Source organism: Narcine bancroftii, chromosome 4, assembly GCF_036971445.1.
Source record: "Narcine bancroftii isolate sNarBan1 chromosome 4, sNarBan1.hap1, whole genome shotgun sequence".
Classification (NCBI taxonomy): Eukaryota; Metazoa; Chordata; class Chondrichthyes; order Torpediniformes; family Narcinidae; genus Narcine; species Narcine bancroftii.
This window is the reverse complement of record NC_091472.1, coordinates 57946176-57967517: the sequence shown is the minus strand read 5'-3', so window position 1 is coordinate 57967517 and position 21342 is coordinate 57946176. Positions and strand designations below refer to the sequence as shown.

At 42.7% G+C, this 21342-nt stretch overlaps 1 long non-coding RNA gene across 1 annotated transcript; it reads right to left on the bottom strand.

The window, feature by feature from the left end:
• Nucleotides 1–6031: 6031 nt before the first annotated feature.
• LOC138760606 (uncharacterized) lies at nucleotides 6032–17515 on the bottom strand. Its single transcript, XR_011355737.1, has 3 exons — nucleotides 17344–17515; nucleotides 16823–16970; nucleotides 6032–6279 (listed from the first exon to the last, which is right to left on the bottom strand). It is a non-coding gene; the product is annotated as an uncharacterized lncRNA (long non-coding RNA).
• Nucleotides 17516–21342: the final 3827 nt, after the last annotated feature.

The window sequence follows — 21342 nt, the reverse complement described above, 5'->3', positions numbered from 1 at the left end:
CTGCTTTGGTGCCAACAATTGGATTTGTAATAATGAGGACGTTCCGAGGGAGTTGTCCGTGGGAGACACGGTCCGATGCATTACATCAAGGAAGTCCTCAATCACCCGCCTCAAGTGCAGCTTATATAAATATGTTATTGTTCAGCATGTTTCAAAATCTGTTTGTGAGCTCCAGTGTCTGGGTATTGTGGCCAACAAGGATAATGTGAGCCTTGGTTGGAATCCTTTTTCATGGTTAGCTGGTACATTCGGGGGGTTGGGCCACCATATTCTCCGTTGGTTGCTTGCTTTATTACTTGTTTTTGTGATTATTGTAGTTTTGATTTCTCTTTTACGCTCTTTTTGTACTCAAATACTTGTCAAGTCTCGTGTCTGACAGCCTGTGACCAAGGGGTGGAATGTAATGGAAGATTCTAACCTATTTTTTTAACCTGTTTTTTTCTTAATTTCCAGCTCTTGGTTTTGCAGAGCTGAGAACCTTTTTTTTCAGACCATTTCCCTGCACTTTGGGGGGCCTCACGGTCCGCTCTCTGTCTGTAACCACTCCACCCCGGGAACCTCCTGCCAGCAGCAGCACAAGCCACCCTCCCCCGCGCTCCGGGGCCTCACCTGTAGTCTCTCTACCGTCCAAGTTGCTCCACCAGCACTTTTCGCAAATCTCACCCTTGGTTGGAAGCCTGTGGCCACCAAAAGCCGGCAATATAGTTCTGAATACAGGAAATTTATCACAAATGAGGTGCGCAGACTGCTGGCTGAGGGCATTATCGAACCTAGCTCGAGTCCAATGGAGGGCCCAGGTAGTGGTTGTTAAAAACGGGGAGAAGCCGCATATGGTGGTTGACTACAGCCAGATAATCAACTGCTTCATGCTCCTGGATGCGTACCCCCTTCCACGGATCATGGATATGGTGAATCAGATCGCCTAATACAATGTATTTTCCACCATTGACTTATGTTCGGCCTATCATCAGCTCCCGATCCGCCGAGAAGACCAACCTTTCACGGCCTTCGAAGTGAATGGGCGGCTGTATCAATTCCTCAGGGTACCCTTTGGGGTCACAAATGGCATCACGGTCTTCCAGCAGGAAATGGACTGGATGGTGGACCAGACGGGCTGACTGCTACTTTCCCGTATCTGGACAATGTCACCATCTGCGGCCATGACATGGAGGATCATGATGCCAACCTTGAGAAATTTTTTCAGACTGGAATTTGGCTGAAATTGACCTACAATTTCAAAAAGTGTGTCTTCCGGACCACTCGGCTCGCAATTCTAGGTTGTGTGGTGGAGAACGGGATGGTCATGCCGGACCCTGACCGCATGCGTCCCCTCATGGACTTACCCCACACCCAGAAGACACTCAAACACTGCCTGGGTTTTTTTCTCTTACTATGCCCAATGGGTTCCAGACTATGCTTACAAGGCACAGCCACTCATCAAGACCACCTCCCTCCCCCTGTCAACCGAAGCCAGAGCGGCCTTCGACTGCATCAAATCAGACATCACTGCTACAACGCTGCACGCCATTGACGAGTCCATTCCGTTCCAAGTCAAAAGTGATGCGTCTGACTTTGCATTGGCAGCCTCTTTGAACCAGGCCAGCCAGCCGGTAGCCTTCCTCTCCAGAACCCTCCAGGGTCCTGAGAGCCGACACTCCTCTGTCAAGATGGAGGCCCAGGCCATAGTCGAGGCAGTACGTCATTGGAGACACTACCTCACTGGCAGGTGCTTTATGGTGCTGACCAACCAATGCGTGGTCTCCTTCATGTTTAGCAATACCCAGCGAGGTAAGATCAAGAATGACAAAATCGCCAGGTGGAGAATCGAGCTCTCCACCTTTCATTATGACATACTGTATCGGCCAGGTAAACTCAACAACCCACCAGATGCACTCTCCAGGGGGACTTGTGCCAACATGCAACTGGGAAGGCTGCAGAAACTCCACGAGGAGCTCTGTCATCCACGGGTCACTAGGTTCGCACACTTTGTCAAAGCTCGCAACCTGCCCTACATGGTCGAGGAGATTCACTCCATGACCCGAGCCTGCCCAGTATACACTGAGTGCAAGCCCCACTTCTTCCATCCGGAGAACACCCACGTCATCAAAGCCACCGCCCCTTTGAGCATCTCAGCGTAGGCTTCAAGGGGCCCCGACCATCAACCAACCGTAACACCTACATCCTTACGGCCATCGACGAGTACTCCCGCTTCCCATTCGCTGTGCCCTGCTCAGACATGACTGCCTCCTCAGTTATAGAGGCCCTGCACAGCATCTTCGCCATCTTTGAGTACCCCAGTTACATTCACAGTGACAGGGGGTCCTGCTTATGAGCGCAGAGCTCTGGCAGTACCTTCTGAAGCATGGTATTGCTTCAAGCAGGACGACCAGCTATAACCCACGCGGTAATGGGCAAGTTGAAAGAGAGAATACCACCATCTGGAAAGCGGTTATGCTTGCCCTCCGGTCCAAAGGTCTCCCCACCTCTCACTGGCAGGATGTGCTCACTAATGCCCTACATTCCATTTGCTCCCTCCTATGCACCGCGATCAATGCCATGAAAGGATGTTCTCTTCCCCGAGGAAATCCGAGTCAGGTACGACCATACCAGCATGGGTCACGGTTCCTGGTCCAGTCCTTTTACGATGCCACATCCGGTACTCTAAGAACAACCCCTTGGTTTACCGAGTGACTCTGCTCCATGCGAACCTGCATTATGCCTACGTTGAGTACCCGGATGGACGGGAGGACACAGTCTCGGTAAAGGACCTAGTCCAAGTCGGATCAGGCGTAGCAGTGCCTTTCACCCAACCTCCCACTATTCCTTCTCCCCCAGGTCTTGTGCTTGAACAGAGGGACCAGCACCACCCCACCAGCTCAGGCCAGACTGTCGATGCCATTGGGGAATTGAGCGAAGCAGTGGCCACACCCAGTGACACGACTCCAACGACCTCAATCCCGGCGCCACGGTGGTCAAGCCGGATGGTCAGGCTCCCTGACTGGTACAGCCCCTAACCTCCATCCACCTTGGGGTCAGTTCTCAAAGAAGGGGTGAATGTGATAGTACAGATTCTATCATCAATGTGTATATGTACATATGTACAGATGGTAGTGTAGGATGACTGTGATTGGCTGAGAGTGTAGCTACACCTACTGGCAGGTCTTAAAGGATTGCTCTTAGCCAGACCAGGTCATTCTGGACTGGTCGACCTACTTGTGATATACTCCAGTCTTTTAGTTAATAAAAGCCTTGGTTTGGATCAACAAGTCTTTAGTTATTTCGATGCGCATTACAGATACCAATTGCTGAATGTCCACTCCAGTAATGTCTGTACTGTATGCCTGTATATCAGGGTCCGTGGTCTGCACCACAGCCAGTTCAGCAATGTTGATTCCACCTTGAATATGGTACACATTTGGTCTAGACAGCATATCCATGACTAGATTGTCTTTTCCTGAAATGTAGCTTATGTCTGTAGTGAATTCTGAAATGTAGGACAAATGCCATTGCTGTCTTGCCGACCATGGATCTATCATTTTGCTAAAGGCAAAAATGAGTGGTTTATGGCTTGTAAATGCAGTGAAATGTTGACCTTCCAAGATATAACAAAAGCGTCATGTGGCTAGATATAATGCCAACAGTTCCCGATCAAAGGTGCTATATTTTACTTCTGCTGGTCTTAAATGGCAACTTAAGAAGGCAAGGGGTTGATAATGGCCATTGGTGCACTGTTCAAGAACTGCACCCACAGCTGTATCTGAGGCATCAGTGCTAAGCATCAAAGTAGCTTCAGGGATGGGATGTGCAAGCATTGCTGGTTTGGCCAATGCTTCTTTGGCGGACATAAACGTGACCTCTGCCTCCGAGGTCCAGATAATGTTCTTGTGTTTGGTGGAGACAATGTTAAACAGTAGTCGCAGGATGTCAGCAGCTCCGGGAATAAACCTGTGATAAAAGTTTATCATTTCCAAAAACTTCTGTAGACGTTTGACAATGGTAGGTTTTGAAAAGGTACAGACGGCGTCTACCTTGTTTGATAATGAGAATATGCCATCTGCTGTGATTTTGTGCCCTAAGAACTCCATGGTTGATCTGCCAAATTGACATTTGTTGGTGTTGATTGTTAGACCAAAGTCTTGGAGCCGTTGGAAAAGGCGGCGCAAATGCAGGAGGTGATCTTGCTCATTTCGACTTGCTACAAGGATATCATCCAAGTAAATAAATGCAAAGTCCAAATCCCTGCCTAGAACATCCATAAGCCGCTGGAAAGTTTGCGCGGCATTCAAACAGCATTCTAAGAAGTTCAAAAAGTCCAAATGGGGTAATAATAACCATTTTGGGAGTCTCATCCTCATGAATCGGTATCTGATGATATCCCTTTACCAGATCATCATTGCAGAATATGCGGCAATGATGTAGATGGGCAGTGAAACCTTGTATATGAGGAATTATGTACCTGTCGGTGTAGTGATATCGTTAAGCCTACGGTAATCACTGCAGGGTCTCCATCCACCTATTTTTTTGGTACCGTGTGTAATGGCGATGCCCAAGGACTGTTGGAGCATCGAATGACACCCAACTCCTCCATTGCCATAAATTCTGCTTTTGCCTGTACCAGTTTATCGAGGGGAAAATGACAAGCCTTTGCATGAATTGGTGGTCCTGAAGGGTCTATGTAATGAGACACACCATGGACTGTTTTGGAGGCATTGAAATTTGGAGTGAGAATGTGAGGAAACTCATTGAGCAGAACAGTAGAGGTATTCTTGTCCAGTGTATGCACTCCAAGCTGGAAAAATCTCCTTTTGCTGCATGCCAATGGATATGTTTGAAAGGTGGTGGCATTAACCAATTTCCTCCATTTCACATCCACTAGCAAGCCATGGGACCAGAGAAAGTCGGCACCCAGTACAGGCTGAGCAACAGAAGCCAAGATGCAATTCAAATGGACTGTGGTTCCTCCTACACCAATGGTAATTCGTCGCAATCCAAAGCTGGGAATGGTAGTTCTATTTTCCGCTCGAAGGGCCAGGTGTTGCTGCTTATGTGTCCTTTCAAAATAAGTTGGTGGGAGTAAACTGACCTCAGCACCAGTATCCACAAGAAATTTGTATTTACCTTTGTCGTCTTAAAGAAATAAAAGGCCTATATTTGCACCAGCTGCCGAGGCCACTACTGGCAGCTGTCTCTTGGCATTTCCCACCTTTTTCGTTGGATAGGCGCATGGATGGACACATTTACGGGCATTTTCCCCCCAACAGTGATGATAAAAACATCATTCTGGACGTACATCGACAAGTTCCTCCTTTTTTGACTGCAACGCGGAGACAGGAGGCTGGTAGGGTGTGAGAGGTGTACCTGCTGCCAAAACAGGCTGTATTTGAGAATATTCCTGGGTCGGAGTATGATAGAGCCAGTCAGCCTCTCGCGCTATGTCATGAGGATGGCTGAAATCCATGTTAGCAATAGGTAGAGCAATACGGGCTGGCAGCTTTGATAGGAATATGGTTTCAAAAAACAGGCACTGAGAATGCCAGCATTTCATTCATTAGATCCGATGGATTCCTATCACCCAGACCTTCCATCTTCTATAGTCTCATGTCTCATCAACTCCAGTGTATCCAGGAGAACTGTCAGAACCTGGTGAAATGGTTCTCTGCTGGGGGATTGGCAATGAATTAATTTACTCGAGCTGCAGTGGCGGCATCTAAGGCTCCCACGACCTGCCAGAATTTCATGTCCTCCTCTTTTACACCCCGTAGCCAAAACTGGGTTTCAGCATGAAGAAGCCAAACTCGAAGTTGTTGGGTCCAGAAAGGAGGCAAGTGAAATCCCACTGCATTAACTGCTGCTGTGGCTGTAGCTGCGTCCATTATGACTGGAGATTCAAGTTTCATTTGAATCTTGCAGTCGGGGTCACCAATTGTAGCAGCTACTATGGTAGAGCTACTAAAGAAATGCAAACACATGCCAGAGTAGTCAACTCAAGACTGGTTTATTAAAGCTTTACAAGCTGTTTTTATTCCCTGCCTGTCCCGGGCTCCACGGGACAAGGTGAGACCTTGTTAAGGGACAGCTGCTGATCCACGGGACCAGCAGGTTTAAATTGAGACTTGTTAACATGCTGTGCCTTTCAGCAGAGGACCCAGCTGATCAATGTGCCGTCCCTCGGCACTCAGTACCGCTAGCATGCCAGCCCTTAGGTAAGTCCGTGCACTGCACTGATGGTGGCGGCTTGCATTACCACACTGAGCGCACGCTCAGCCCGCTACACAGCCACTACAAAGTGTCAAATAAAATGTTAGAAAGTGTACAGTGATCCACTCAGGTTGAAAAATATAAATGAACAGTCAATTTTCAAAATGGGGAGAAAATTAAAAATACCCAGATGCAAATGGACCTAGGAGTCTTTGTACATGATAGTCTGAAGGTGACCTTACATGTTGAGTCAGTGGTGAAGAATGAAAATGCAATGCTGGCATTCATTTCACGAGGAACAGAATATAAGAGCAGGGATGTGATGTTAAGGCTTTATAAGGCACTAGTGAGACCTCACTTTCAGTGTTACAAGCAGCTTTTGGCTCATTTCAGAAAAGATGTGCTGACATTGGAGAGAGTTCAGAGGAGGTTCACTAGTATGATTCTAGGAAATAAATGACTATCACACGAGGAACCTTTGACTGCTCTTGGCCTGTAGTCATTGGGATTTTCTTCGAAACATTTCAAATGTTGAAAGGTATGGACAGATTGGATGTAGAAAGATTGTTTCCCATGGTGGGAGAGTCTAGGACAAGAGAGCACAATTTCAGGATTGAAGGGCAGAGAAGTGCAGGAATTTCTTGAGCCACAGGGTGGTGAATCAGTGGAACCTGTTTCCACAGGCCATTGTGGCACCCAAGTCATTGGGTGTATTTAAGGCAAAGGTTGATATGTTGTTGATAAGCCAGGGCATCAAAGGTGATGTGGAGAAGGCTGGGCAGTGGGGTTGAGTGGGAGAATGGATCAGCTCATGATTAAATGGCAGGGCAGACTTGATCATCTGAATAGCCTATTTCTGCTCCTATGTCTTTCAGTCTTATGGGCTGCTGCCATGCTCTCTGCTTACATTTAAAATTTAAGGATGATCACCCCTCATCTAACTAGTACTGAAGTCATACTTCAGATGTCACTTTACCCTGCTCTGTCAAAAAGAAACCTTAAGACACATAACATCACTTATTATACAAAGTCTATACTTGGCACATTAATTCTGTGCCTCTCTGATACAGAACAACAAAGTTTTCCTTGGAAATCAAAAAAAACTGCAGAAGAGTGAAATCTGAAGCAAAAGCAGAAAATGCTGGAAAATCTCAGCAGTACAGGTGGCATCTGTGGAAAAATAAACTTCAACATTTTGTGTTTGTAACCCTTTATCTGAAAACTTTCATTGATTTTATTGGACCTAATAATGATCTCTGTTCACAGGGAGAAGAGTTATTTCTTTTGAGAAGTTTATTCTCCTTTTCTACCATATCTTCAATGCCATCTTCTATAAAATAATATCATATAAAAGCAAGGGATATATCATTGGTTGGACATGCTTTCCTCTTCTATATTTTGCTTATCCTATATATTTGGTGCATTTTCTTATGTCTAATTTCTCACTTTCTAACTACTCCCATTTACTTATTAACCAGATAATCTTGTTTACAACTTATTCTTTAATTATCCATTTTCTCACCCCTCCCCTTCCCACACAACACACATCCTACAGCTGAATGAGATTCTCTTTCCTTCCCTGTTCTAAAGAAGGGTTTTCAACCTGTAGTGCTAATTATTTAATGATACAACATGAGAGAAGCTAATTCTGGCCATTGAAACCTATGCCACCCGATTAACCTACCAACCTCATACATTTTTAGAGGATGGGAGGAAACCAGAGCATGTAAGTCACAGGGAGAATGTACAAACTCCTTGCAGATCACACCAGTTTCAAATCTGGCTCACTAATGCTATAACAGCATTGCTCTAAGTGCTACACTAACTGCAACATCTCTAATTCTGTTTCTTTTTGTCTTTTTTTTGAAAATTTTATTTAATTATAATAATAAATCATACAATAAAAATACAAAGACATCAAATTTTAACCCTTTACAATCCCCCATTCCCCTACCCTAACCCACCCCACTTTCCCAACCCCGCTCTAAACTACCCCAAAAAAGAAAGAAAAAGAAGAAAGAATGAAGAGGAGATCAATTAACATAACACCCATCAGTTATTTGCCATGGTTTGGGGCACCACCACCAATGCATGAGAAAAAAAATATAATTCAACTGCATATATTCCATATATGGGCTCCAGGTTTTAACAAAAAAGGAATAATTATTACATAAATTATGTTATCTTTTCCAATGGAATACAAGTGTTTCTTTTTGTCTTGATGACATCTGACTAGCTGATTATTTTATGTTTTTATTCCAATAGATAATTACCTGCCTTTTGATTCCATCTCTCAAAATATGTGTTCACACATTCTGCGATTATACTCCATTTGCTTTGTTTTTGCTAATTTCCCTGTCCACTACCTTTATTTATATCCTGTTACAAATTCCAAAAATCCCCTAATTGCTCTCATACCTAATTGTAAAGTGTTAATGCCCTAACTATATCTTCCTCCAAATTATTAATTGAGATAATAAATAATTAATGGCCAAGTACTGATTCTTGGCATGCTCCATTAGTTGCATGTTTCCAAGTTGTGTTCCTTTTTGCCTTTCGTTTAGATTACCCTGCAATCACTTCTCTGTAATATTTATTTGTATCTGTACAGTCAACTTATCTATCAGAAAAGCCTTTTTTTTTAATGTTTACAAATATAACTTTTTAATTTCATCTACATGTTTCTGCTTATATATTTTGCCTCTTCCTGCTATGCAACAATTTTTATTCATCCTTTTGTAGCGGCAGCTACACTGCTACAGAAATAAGACCAGACGGATTGAGCTCAGTGAGCAGAGGATGGGAGGAAACCAGAGCATGTAAGTCACAGGGAGAATGTACAAACTCCTTGCAGATCACACCAGTTTCAAATCTGGCTCACTAATGCTATAACAGCATTGCTCTAAGTGCTACACTAACTGCAACATCAACAGTGAGCAGGCTGCCTGGCTGGCCTTATACTCCCAGCCCAGACCTGGCTGAGAGCTGCACTGGGGACACTGACATCACTAGGGCGTCATGTGGGTCCCCAAGCGTGGGCTTCTGAGCCCGGTACCGAGGTTGAAGGGGTAACCCCCGATGGTGCCATTTTGACCGGCTGCCCCACCGCGTGTGTTACAAGTGGGGCTGGTTCGCCTGCCTCACGGCGTGCTGCCACACTTTCACTATTTTGTGCCATTGCTCTCTCATAGAATTTTAATACATTAAAAAAAGACATTCTCTTATTATTCTAAAGTCCTTTTTATAACCCTTGTTATGCAATATGCCAAAATACTTGTTGCAGAACAGTTCCAAAGAAACAGGTCTCCCTTCTATTTGATGTCAGCACATTGTTCTATACTAATCTTGAAACCATGTGTTGGCTTCTCTAATCTAATTTACCCTCTACCAATTTGCACTTGGCTCAGATAACATTCTAGAAATTATTAATGTTGTTGTTCTATTTTTCAATTTTCCCATTTCACATTTTTGAATACATTTGAATACATATATACTGACTGGTTTGGAAATTTGACTGCCCAGGAATGCAGAAGACTCAAGAAGGTAACAAACATTGCCAAATCCATCATTGAATCCCACCTCACATCAATTAAACACAATTGTGATAGAATATTTGTAGATGTATTTGAGAGATAAATTAGTAAAATTAGAGTAGGTTACATACAAACATACACTTTAAAACAGATCTTATTTGAAATACTGAAGAATTCATATTAAGTGACTTTACAGAAACAATGGAGAATGCTATGCACATTTCACAAGTATGTGCTAATTGAAATGATGTCATGAAATTAATCAACAGGTCATAGGAACATAGGAAGTAGGAACAGGAATAGGCCAAAAATGGCCCATTGAGCCTGCTCCGCCATTCAATAAGATCATGGCTGATCTAATTTATGACCTAACTCTACCTACCTGCCTTCTCCCCATATCCCCTAATTCCTCTATGTTGAACATTTTTAAAGACTTCAGACCTTTCTGCAAAGTGTTCATTCAAAGGTCACTCCAAGGTTCTTGTTTACCTAAAAACAACAGATGGGAGCAGACTAACTCCTATTGTTTACTGGAGAAGGAGGGGTTTGAGAGAGAGAGAGAGAGAGAGAGAGAGAGAGAGAGAGAGAGAGAGAGAGAGAGAGAGAGAAAGAGCAGTCACAGCTGAAACAACCAGGAGAAGCTTGTTGGAACTGAAACAGAAAGCTCCAAAATGGCGGATGGCTGAAAGTGCTATCTTTCTGATGTTTTTCTTGGAATAAGAGGAATAGAAAGGAACACTGTAGTAACCAAAAAGAAAAAGGTTATCATCTGGAGAATCCTGATAGGGCAAGTTTCATCAGCAAGACATTGAGGTGACTAATAGTGATATCCCAGTTGTGGAAATTCTGGAACAACAAATCTCTCTCTGCAAACCTACAAAGAACCTTGCTGAGTGGTAAACATTTACCTTTTGAGAACCAAAGTCTCGTGAACTTTATACATGTTAAATTCTGTACATAGTATAAGAATTGGCTACAACTAGTGAACTTGGAAGAATGAGAAATGAGATTGAACTGTGAACCAAAGAACTTTTCTTAAATTTACACACACATTACAAACACATGCGCTTAGAATTAGAAGGGGGTTAAGTTGGGTTAGTTAAGTTAATAGAGATAAATTAAAGTTTGATTCTGTTTTCATGTTTAAAGATAATTAAAAACAGCTTTTGTTTAAGTAACTACTTGTCTTGGTGAATGTCTATTGCTGCTGGGCTTTGGGGTCCTTTGGGTTCATAACACAACTATGTGAGGTCCTGTCTCAAGAGGCCCTCATCACCCAGGTCACAATTTCTTCTCACTGCTACCTTTGGGCAGAATGTACAGGAGCCTGAAGGCCAGCACCTCAAGGTTCAAGAACAGTTTCTTTCCAATGGTTATCCCCTTGTAACACTGAGCATGGACTGCTCTAACCACAGAAAGGGAATGTCTGCACATTTGCTGAGCCACTTTTATCACACCAGGATAAATGTGAATAGTTCATTTCTCTTTATACATATTTATTGTCTTTAATTTAATTAATTAATTGAGTATATCATAGTAATTGCTTTTATAGTTTGTTTCTTTACAAAGTTCCTGTTCAGCTGCAGTAAGAATATTGGTGCATATCTACAATGTACATGACAAAAACATTATCATTTGAGTGCAACAACAACAAATTACCAACTGAAAAAAAACATAGCCTTGGAGGGGCTCCCAACACAACTTCTTCAGCTCCCTGATCGAATGTAGTGCCTTTTTTTGGGTATGACTGCTACTCTCTCTTTCCTAGTGGAGCTTTGTACCAGCACAGTCCTGAAAATTGCAGGAATGTGTGAATCATATTGAAATATATGAAAATTCAAATTAAGCTTAGAGCATGGGAGGGTAAGTAGATTAAGTGCCTTCGTATACATCAAATGCATCAAACTAACTAATGATATATTATTTGACTCCCTGAATGTGTAGAATGATCTGAGATGCTGATAAATGATAGGCAATCAGACCAATTTAACAGGTTGCTGAACATCGGGAGCTAAGCAAGGGTTATGAATTTTAGGATGGGAAAAGTAAAGTAAAGCCACTTATGTTATTAACCTGAAGAATACTGTATATTTTGGTGTATAAGTTGACTGGCAGAGAGGTGGACCCCCCCCCCCCCCACCACCTTTTTCAGGCTCATTTTAATGGTTTTATGGTCTATCAGGCATATAACTCTATCCTCATTTTCAGGCTGTCCAGGCATCCCAGCAGCAATCCAAATTTTTTTAAAGCACACAAATCTCCAAATAACAAAACTGTAAATTAAACGAGTTAAAAAAAAATATTTAAAAACCTTGACCTACAGAGCAGGAGTGGGAATCTCAGTCTACCGGGTGTGAGCAGCGAACTCATTCTCCCGAGTAGGAGAGGCAACAACGTTCTCCCAGTAGGAATGGGCACCTCAGACCTACATGGCAGGACCGGCAACCTCATTCCCTGTTGCAGGAGTGGGAACCTCCTGCTGGGAGAATGAGGTCGCCGCTCCTACTCCAGAGAACAAGATCACCGCTTCTACCATATAGAAGAGGCAGCATCCTCGTTCTCCCGGCAGCATCGGCAACCTCGGCCTATGTAGCAGGAGCGGCGACCTCGGCTTACTGGACAGGAGCGGCAACCTCAGGCTACTGGGGAGGAGCGGGGACCTCGGGCTCTATAATTGTAGATTGTCTGGGTGGGTTATGTCGGCACCTGGCAGAGGGGAGGTGTTGGGAAATGGCATCTCCAGCAGAGGGGAGGTGCTTCTAACATCGTCTAACATGCCAAATGGGGACTTCCAGGGTCCACTTATACGCCAGATCAGCATGGATTGCATTTTGAGCTAAATTTAAAGTTTCAACTGTATATCCAGTGTATAAGTTGACCCCTATTTTTGGAGGGTTTTACAACTCAACCTATATGGTGCCTATTTAAGCAGTACTAAAAAGTGCTGGAGAAAATCAACAGGTCAAGCAGCAGAAAAAGTCAGTCACCTATTTGGGTCTGAGCCCTTCAGGAATGCTGAAAATCAGACAGACATCTAAATAAAAAGTTGTGGCTGTTATGGAGGGAGGGGGTGGCAGAAAGGAGCATAGGGCAGCAGGTAACAGGTGGATATAGGTGTGAGGGGGAAGAAGAGAAAGGAGCTGACTACAGTAAAGTTATCAATAAGATTGAAAGAGTGCACAGATGATTTACTAGGATGTTGCCTGGACTTCAGGTCCTGAGTTACAGGGAGAGGTTAAACAGCTTAGGACTTTATTCCCTGGAGCATGGAAAGATGAGGGGATATTTGATAGATTTAAAATCATGAGTGGCTTTTTTTCCACTGAGGGTAGGTGAAATACAAACCAGAGGACATGGGTTAAGAGTGAAAGGGGAAAAGTTTAGGTGGAACATGAGGAAGAACTTCTTCACTCAAAGAGTGGTGAGAGTGTGAAATGAGCTGCCAAATGAAGTGGTAAATGTGGGGTCATTTTTAACATTTGAGAAGAATTTGGACAGGTAAATGGATGGGAGAGGTCTGGAGGGCTATGGACTGGGTGCAGATCAGTGAGACTAGACAGAACGATAGTTCAGCACAGATTAGGAAAGCCAAAGGGGCCTGTTTCTGGACTGCAATGTTCTACGGTTCTAAGTGATGGGGGAGAGGGCAGAGGGTGGCTCCCTAAGTGGAGAAGGAAGGGAAAGAGCTACAGAACTGGAGGAAGGGAGACAGAGGGATGAGGGAACAGAGGGGGAGGAGGTAACAGAAATTGTTGGTCAATGTCATTTATTTGGAGAATGCTGAGATGGAATATTGTTGATCCTCTATGGGTGGCCTCAACTTAGCAGTACATGAGGTCATATACAGGTCATGTTAGTGTGGCAATGAAATTTGAAATTGAAATGATTGGCCACTGGGAGGTCCTTCCTGTTGCAGCAAACAGAATGAAGTACTCAACAAAGCAATCTCCCAGTCTGTGTCCACTCTCCCCAAAGTTGACGACGCTGTTGGGCACCAGACTGCTCAGGTAGATTATGCATGTCATAGTTAAGCAAGCAGTGTGAATAGTGGCTTATCCATGAGTTGCCCACAGAGAGAACTGTCATCATGCATAAATGAACATTGGAGAAGCAACATCCAGGGGTTCTTTCCACATTATTAAACACTACTGTGCATTTTCAGGGTCCACAAAAGTTCTGGGCTTTGTGAAAATTGAATGATTATCCCCTATTTGTAATCATGCTTTATTTTTGTAATCCAATTGGATTAAAGAGCACATAGGAAGAGAATATTTCAATCAACTTCCAGGGAAAGGAAAGGAATTTCCAGTTAGTCAATGGGAAATGTAGCAGATGATTGTGACCTTCTGCACTCCAGCTTCACTACAAGTGTTCAGTGAACACACTATGAACCCAAGGCTTTCTGTGCTTATAACATGAATAGAAGCCACCTCTGCTGCTAAGAGTTCACAAGCTAAGAGCAAACCTCAGATTTATAGAATATAAAAACCATGCCCTTCAGCCTACAATTTTGTGCCATCGTATACCTACCCTCCCAAAAAAAAGATCGGAACCCTCCCCACCTTATAAGCCTCTATTTTTCTTTCATTTGCGTGCCTGTCTAAGAGTCCCTTAAATGTCCCTGTGGTTCTAGCTTCCACTGCACCCTTGGCAATGCAGGCACCCACAATTCTTAGTAAAAGAAACTTACTCTTGATGTCTCCCCTAAATGTTTCTCCCTTCACTATTTGCAAATATTGCAAAAATGTGAATTTGTATTAGTTTTGTTCACTGTTTCATCGACGCTTATTGGCAAATAAACAGAGGAATATCCATGTGTGCCAGAGTTCTTTAACTTTGTTCTTATTTTTCAGGGTTTACAGTTTATCTTAATGCAATCCATCTGTTATTGCAGGTTATTTCAATGGATACCTTGTTTCCGTTCCTTAATGTTGTAGGAGGTGTAGATTGTTAGCAAGGCCAACATTCACTGCCCATGCCTAATTCAAAGGACAGCCTGAATCAGACACATTTCTGTTCTTCCAGAGTATATAGAACAAACTTATTAAGGACAGATTTCCCTCATTTATGGATTTAACGAAGCAAGTGGTTTTACCATCCGTCGAGAGAGAAATCTAGTGAAGTGTTTTAGGTTAATGACTCAAAAGAGTCGAAGACATTTGAATTCATAAGTCTAGGATGTGCTGCATTCCACCGTTGTTAGAAATTAGTTTACATTTGCTCCCTTTTTCTTTTGTTTGTTAGAATTGTGCATGAGCTAATATGAATTCAATAATTGGTTGCTGCTTCCCTTGAGCACCAACGTGTGTAGTGAACATATAAAAAGTTGCATATGTTGAAGTGTTTTAAGAATCATAATTATTATGCTTTATTTCAGAATGTTACATCACAGACCAGCAACAATTAAAAAAAATCACCAAAAGACTGTCATAGTTTTTCTTTTAAAACAATATATTTATTAATAATTAATTGTGGCAGCCCATGCAGTGGCACTGGCCTCAACAAGCGAACCGGCAGGTAAACAGCAAGGGCAGTTTAAAGGCCAGTGACCCCAAAATGGCGCTGGCCTTGCTGCGCGGCCAACAGACAGGGACAGTGTGCAGGGAAGAAGGACATTGTTATGCAGGAAAGTACCCGAGCGCGGGAAACCCAATTTTGTGATGTCAGCCAAGGGGGCCCATGGCTGGAACAGTGCAACTATAAAAGTTGGGCCTGAGCCCTAATAATACCCACCTGACTGCACTACGTGTGTGTGTCTTCTTTCGAGTAGCACGTGGCTACATACTAATAATATAGCAACTCAGCTAAACTTAATCCACAAATATACACACGTGCGTGTGTGTGTGTATGTGTGTATGGAATACCCAAACTATTACAGTTTAGGCACAATTCTTGAAGCTCATTCCAAATTTCAGTCTTAGGAGTCCATAGTTGAAATGTAGACTTTTTAACTGATGTACAGAAGTAATCCTGAAGAAGATGGGAAAGACTGAGTGTCTGGACTGCTGAAAACGTATGAATCCTTGTCAAGTTGCTTCCACAGAAATGTCCTTTCATACAAATAGTTGTCACAACTCCCCTTTTGCTTGCATAATTCTCCTGCTTCCTTTACCCAGATACGGGTCAATCAAAATGACCATTACAATGGCCATGGTGGTTCAATAATTCCCCTCACAAGGAGAATCAGTCAAATTGTCCATTTCACACAAAGTCAAATGGCTGGTGAACACTAATGAAATATCTCTGCTTCTTGGTGTCCTACTCACATGTCCCATCTGTTTTCCCGGATAAACAGCCATTGTTCTTTTGTCTTTTTCCAAAGTATCAACTTTAGGTAATGTCTCTACTTAATGGTGCCACTCAGTCTCAGCACAAGCTGTGAATGTTTACAGCTTGGATTAACCCTTAAAGTGCAGTCATTAAATGAAACAGGAACTTGTAATAAAAATTTCAGCAACATGAACACCCCATATCTTGTCACTTCCCATCTCCAGATTGTCCACTAACCAGATCAGAAAGATTAGATTCATAGAGTTGATTGTCTTTTGCAATAGTTAAAAATGGAACTAAAGAAGTCATCCCTGAGAAATTCTCTTTTGGTATTCTAGTTTGTCCTGAGAGTTACATTTCTATAGCCTGGCATTCCTTGGACAGACCTCCCAAGACACTTCCCAAATTTAGAATCAGAATCAGAATTTATTGTCATGAACAAGTCACAAAATGTGTTGTTTTGCGGTAGCGTCACAGTGCAAGCATTCATATAAACCACCTTACAAAATAGTTAAATAAATAAGAAGCATTAATTTATTTTAAGAAATATTAAGACACTTTAACATTTCAATAAAGCGAAGTTCACTGTGGTTCATGAGATATCTCCTGTAATTGGAGATGATTGGTGTGCATGGGTCACTACACATTAAAAGGTAAGCAACTGATTTATTTACTAAAATTTTGTAAGAACTGATTTCACATTATTTTTTCCTGCTCTCTGTAATGCTCTACTCTCATTAACAGGTTCATCTGATTATATCCATGGGAATTTTCAACAATTTTCCCCTTATCTCAGGGTAAATAGCTCATAGCTGACTTACCGGATGATGCTCATTAACCACTATGTCCCAGAGGAATACTGAAAGCTCTTAATTAGGATGTTCAAGTAAAGATTCCAAGTGCTTGAAGATGGCAGGAGGAAGCTTGGTGAAAAACATAGGCTGCTCGTCTCTCAAAGTTCAAGGCAAGCTGCAAAATGGTGCACAATAAGTAATCAAAGAACAAAAAGATTTGACCGGAACATACACTCCAGTCACTTCTCTGAAACAATCAAATGTACAGCTGGGAAAACGGGATGTCTCATCAGTAATTCAAATTAGTTTGTTTACCATTTATTCAAAACAAAGCTTTCTCATGTCGAAACATAGTCCTCTTAGAAATTTTAACTTAAATGTTTACAGGCTTCAAAGTACATGATCCTCAATGATGGAAATGAAAATAACAGCTGGGAAATGGGAAGTGATATTTACATCTGTCAAAAAGTTATGAATTATGCCTAACAATCAATGATCAAAATTCAATTATTTATGCATTAATTAGTTTCCTAATATCTACTCGTTACCTCATCCCATTTCTCAGAGATCTATCAATCTTTTCTGTAGTAAAGTTATAGTTGCTGTAAGTGTGTTCCACTTGCCTCACTAAGAACCCACAACTCCCTGCTAGCCAATCCCAACACTGTAGCCCTAACGTTGTGGCTCAGTTCCTTTGAAGGGTTGAATCTGTGAACTGATCTAACAACACAAGGGCAGGAAAGCAAATGAGCTGGCGCTCATGGACAGCAGCTCCGGCATTGTCATTGTGACTTCACTTAGACATAGGGTCTGTAAGTAGTGAGCTACATGTGCAAGGCCTGAATTAGGACATCTGGCTGGCAGAGAGCAGATTCCAGCTCCCCCTCTGAAAAATAATGTTGCAGACAATGGTAATGAGAACAGAAAGCCTACACAAGAATCCTAACTGATATGGACTTGATAGAGTTTGTGCATTTCAAGCCTGCTTCCATTATCAGGCAGAATCCAGTATCAACCTGATATCAGACTTATTGGAGATTTTGAAGCCCATCCTTTTCAACAATGAAGTAATAATTACTGCCATGAGTACAAGGCAGTCTCAAATGGACCTGTCTTAAATTCCACTGCAGTGCAGGCAGACACCTCTCCACATGTGAATGCTGTAGGAGAAGCTCAGGCTCCTTTTGTTCAGTAGTGTTGGAGAACCAGAAGAGGTAAATAACATTGGTGCTAATGGGATGCACTATAATTATCAGTTGATGAGTCTATATACAATGGTGTACTTTGACTCCTAAACTCGATTTGGAACCTCTACTTTCTCAGAGGATTTTGGTTCTGCAGTATGACTGAGCAGATGCTGCGACAATCCATGACAGAGGAGAATGGTAGAATATGGGACTGTTGTAAAAGGTGAATAAGTTGCTCATAAATAACCTGGAGAATGGGGTTTGCAAGTTTTTCTCTCCCTATGCTATTGCTTATTCTTTCTCTTCCTCCACCTCTTCCAGAGCACTCCGTCTTTCTGTCCCCTATTAGCAGCAGTGTCCTATGGCGCAGAAGTTTGGCAACATTCTGCAAGCTATCTCTAATCTGGACAAGTTCCGCAAAATGCAATTCTGCTTTATTTCATATGTAGAATCAAGACATGACTCTATTCCCATTCCCTACAATTGCATGTCATTTCAATTAATTTGAGAGCAATGGAGCCAATGGAGAACATTTTGCACTCTGGAGTCACCCTTTAGTTGCTCAAATATTTTTATCACATTGAATTTCTCAAAATTAAGCCCTTGTTTCTGCTGCCAGTAAGCCAAGACTTGGTACCATTTGTTGCCAACAGTTACATTAACATACCATTGAATTGGTGGAAAAGCACCATGAACCATGGGAGGATAATGTAATCCTGATAAACCATGTTTTCATTCCACTCTTGCTCACAGCAGAGAAAGAATGGACAGTAAAAGTCCAGAACTCCAGGTGCCAGAAATCCAGACTTCTCAAAAGCTCTCAAACTTTTTTAAATTTAGCGGGCTTTTGCGTACACAGTTGCAGAAATGAACAAATAAAATATTCCTTTTTTTTGTACTTTTTATCTTATATGAAAGAATTTTTTGTTAATAAACTATTAACATTTACCTGTCATCTCTTCTTTATTCTTCTTACATTTGAATTTTAAAAGTATTGCCCGAGAATCCGGAAAATCCAAAACTCCAAGCCAACCCAATCCATGAGCAGTCCAGATTTTAGGACTTTTGCTGTATCCACATTTGAACAGATTATCATTACCCTCCCCTACTGTGACAGTGGGATAAAATTATGAAATGCTACAAATAATCTCCAGCTTCTACTTTGTTGACCGTTTCTTCCACTGCCATACAATCCTTCCCTTGCTCTAAGGTACCTTTTATTGTAATGTAATAAGACATGATAAATGTAATATAATGATATACTTCATCTTATGTCTGCCATAAGACAAAGAGTCGCCATGAGCATTGCCCAGTGCCCCTAACAACAGAAGAAAGAGAAGCAAAAGAAGTAATTCTGGTTATGATGAACAGCTGGCTGATCTCATGAGAACATCCTCACAGAAACCTGACCTATCGCTTTTGCTAGGTCCAGGTAGCAGAATTGCTCTTTGGATGGATATGTCCTTCTCCCTGCTTCCTTTCCCCTCTCCTGGTAGCTTGTCCTGATCTATGTTTGCCCTGTGCTCACACTCCAGTCATGCAGAACTCCAGAGGGAGCACCTATTAATGCAGCCAATGTCTGGAAACAATTGGTTTGTGCAGAACCCTTGAAGTCAGGACAAAATCCTTCAACACCTGTCACATGACTCCCTGTAGACTTAACAAACTTTATAGAACTCCAGGAAGCACCAATGGTTTGTACAATTACAGCAACAGCCTGTGGAAATCAATCAGCAACTAACCTGGAAGTAAACTTTAAATAATGACGGTATAGAGAGGGCCAGGGATGAAGGTGTGAGGGTCCTTCCTGTTGTTGAGCTTGTGTTCAGCTGCATAAGATTAAGGGAGAAAGCTGATCAGAGGAGTGAGCTCTAAAACATCAGAAATCAATACAGCATTACAACTGACAATTCTATGGGCTTGCATTGAGCGTTAGATGTACTCTTTATTAGCAAGCTCAATGCAGTCCATGGAACTCGATACTACATAGAAATTTGACAAGATCTGTGCAGCCAAACAAAAGGAGAGGAAATAACAATGTCCATCACATCCAAGAGGAAGAAATGAGAGAGACTAGGATCTAGACTGTCTATCAACACATGGGAAGCATGGGTTGCTCATCCCCAGCAATGGCCCTACTTGCAGTGCTGGCTAAGGTGCAACATTGAGCCCCCAGTCTCAGCATGAACATTCACACCACTCAGATCAGGCCACCCAAAAACAGCCATTGTACATTGCCTTGGTGATTTGATCCATGTCATGAGGAATGAGATTACTTTAACCTCTTCATTGTTTCAAGAACAGCAGAAGTGAGGAGTGGCAATAATGGGAGGGAGGGAGAGAGGGATGTTGCAGCACACTGTCAGTAATTTCTTTACATCCATTAAAAGCCCCCTGGTATCAGGCACCTATGGGGTTGGGTAAATGCTAGATAAGTAAATTTTCCAGTTGCTTGAGGTTGTGTGTTGCGTGGATTGGCGAACTAACTGCTAGGGGGCAGCGATTTTAAACTTTTGCATTTTTTACCTATTTATTAGACAATAGACAATAGACAATAGGAGCTGGAGTAGGCCCTTAGGCCCGTCGAGCCAGATCATGGCTGATCACTACTATCAGTACCCCTTTCCAGCCTTATCCCCATAACCCTTAACTCCTTCGCCCACTAGAGTCTTATCTAACTCTCTTTTGAACATAATCAGTGAATCTGCCTCTACCACCCCCTGTGGCAGAGCATTCCACTGATTCACACTTCTCTGGGTAAAAAAATGTTTTCTCATCTCCGTCCTAAAGGGCCTACCCTGTATTCTTAAACTATGCCCTCTAGTTCTCGTCTCCCCCATCATTGTGATAGACTTCACCCTGTCTATCCCCCTGATAATTTTGTATACCTCAATCATGTCCCCTCTCATCCTTCTAATCTCCATCGGATACAAGTCCAGTTTTTCTAGCCTTTCAGCATATGTCAACCCCGCCATCCCTGGAACTAACCTTGTAAATCTGCGCTGCACACCCTCTATAGCTAGTATGTCCTTCCTCAAAATTGGAGACCAGAACTGGACGCAATACTCCAGGTGGGGTCTCACCAGGGCCCTGTACAACTGCAGAAGGGCGTCTCTGTTCCTATACTCCAATCCCCTCTTTATGAAAGCCAACATGCCATTTGCCTTCTTCACAGCTTTCTGAACCTGCATGTTAGCCTTCAGTGACCGGTGAACAAGCACACCCAGATCCATTTGCACTTCCCCACTCCCTAGCTTGTCTCCATTTAAATAATACTCAGCTTTCCTATTATTGCCCCGAAAATGGATAACCTCACATTTGCTCACATTGAACGTCATCTTCCATTCAGCAGCCCACTCC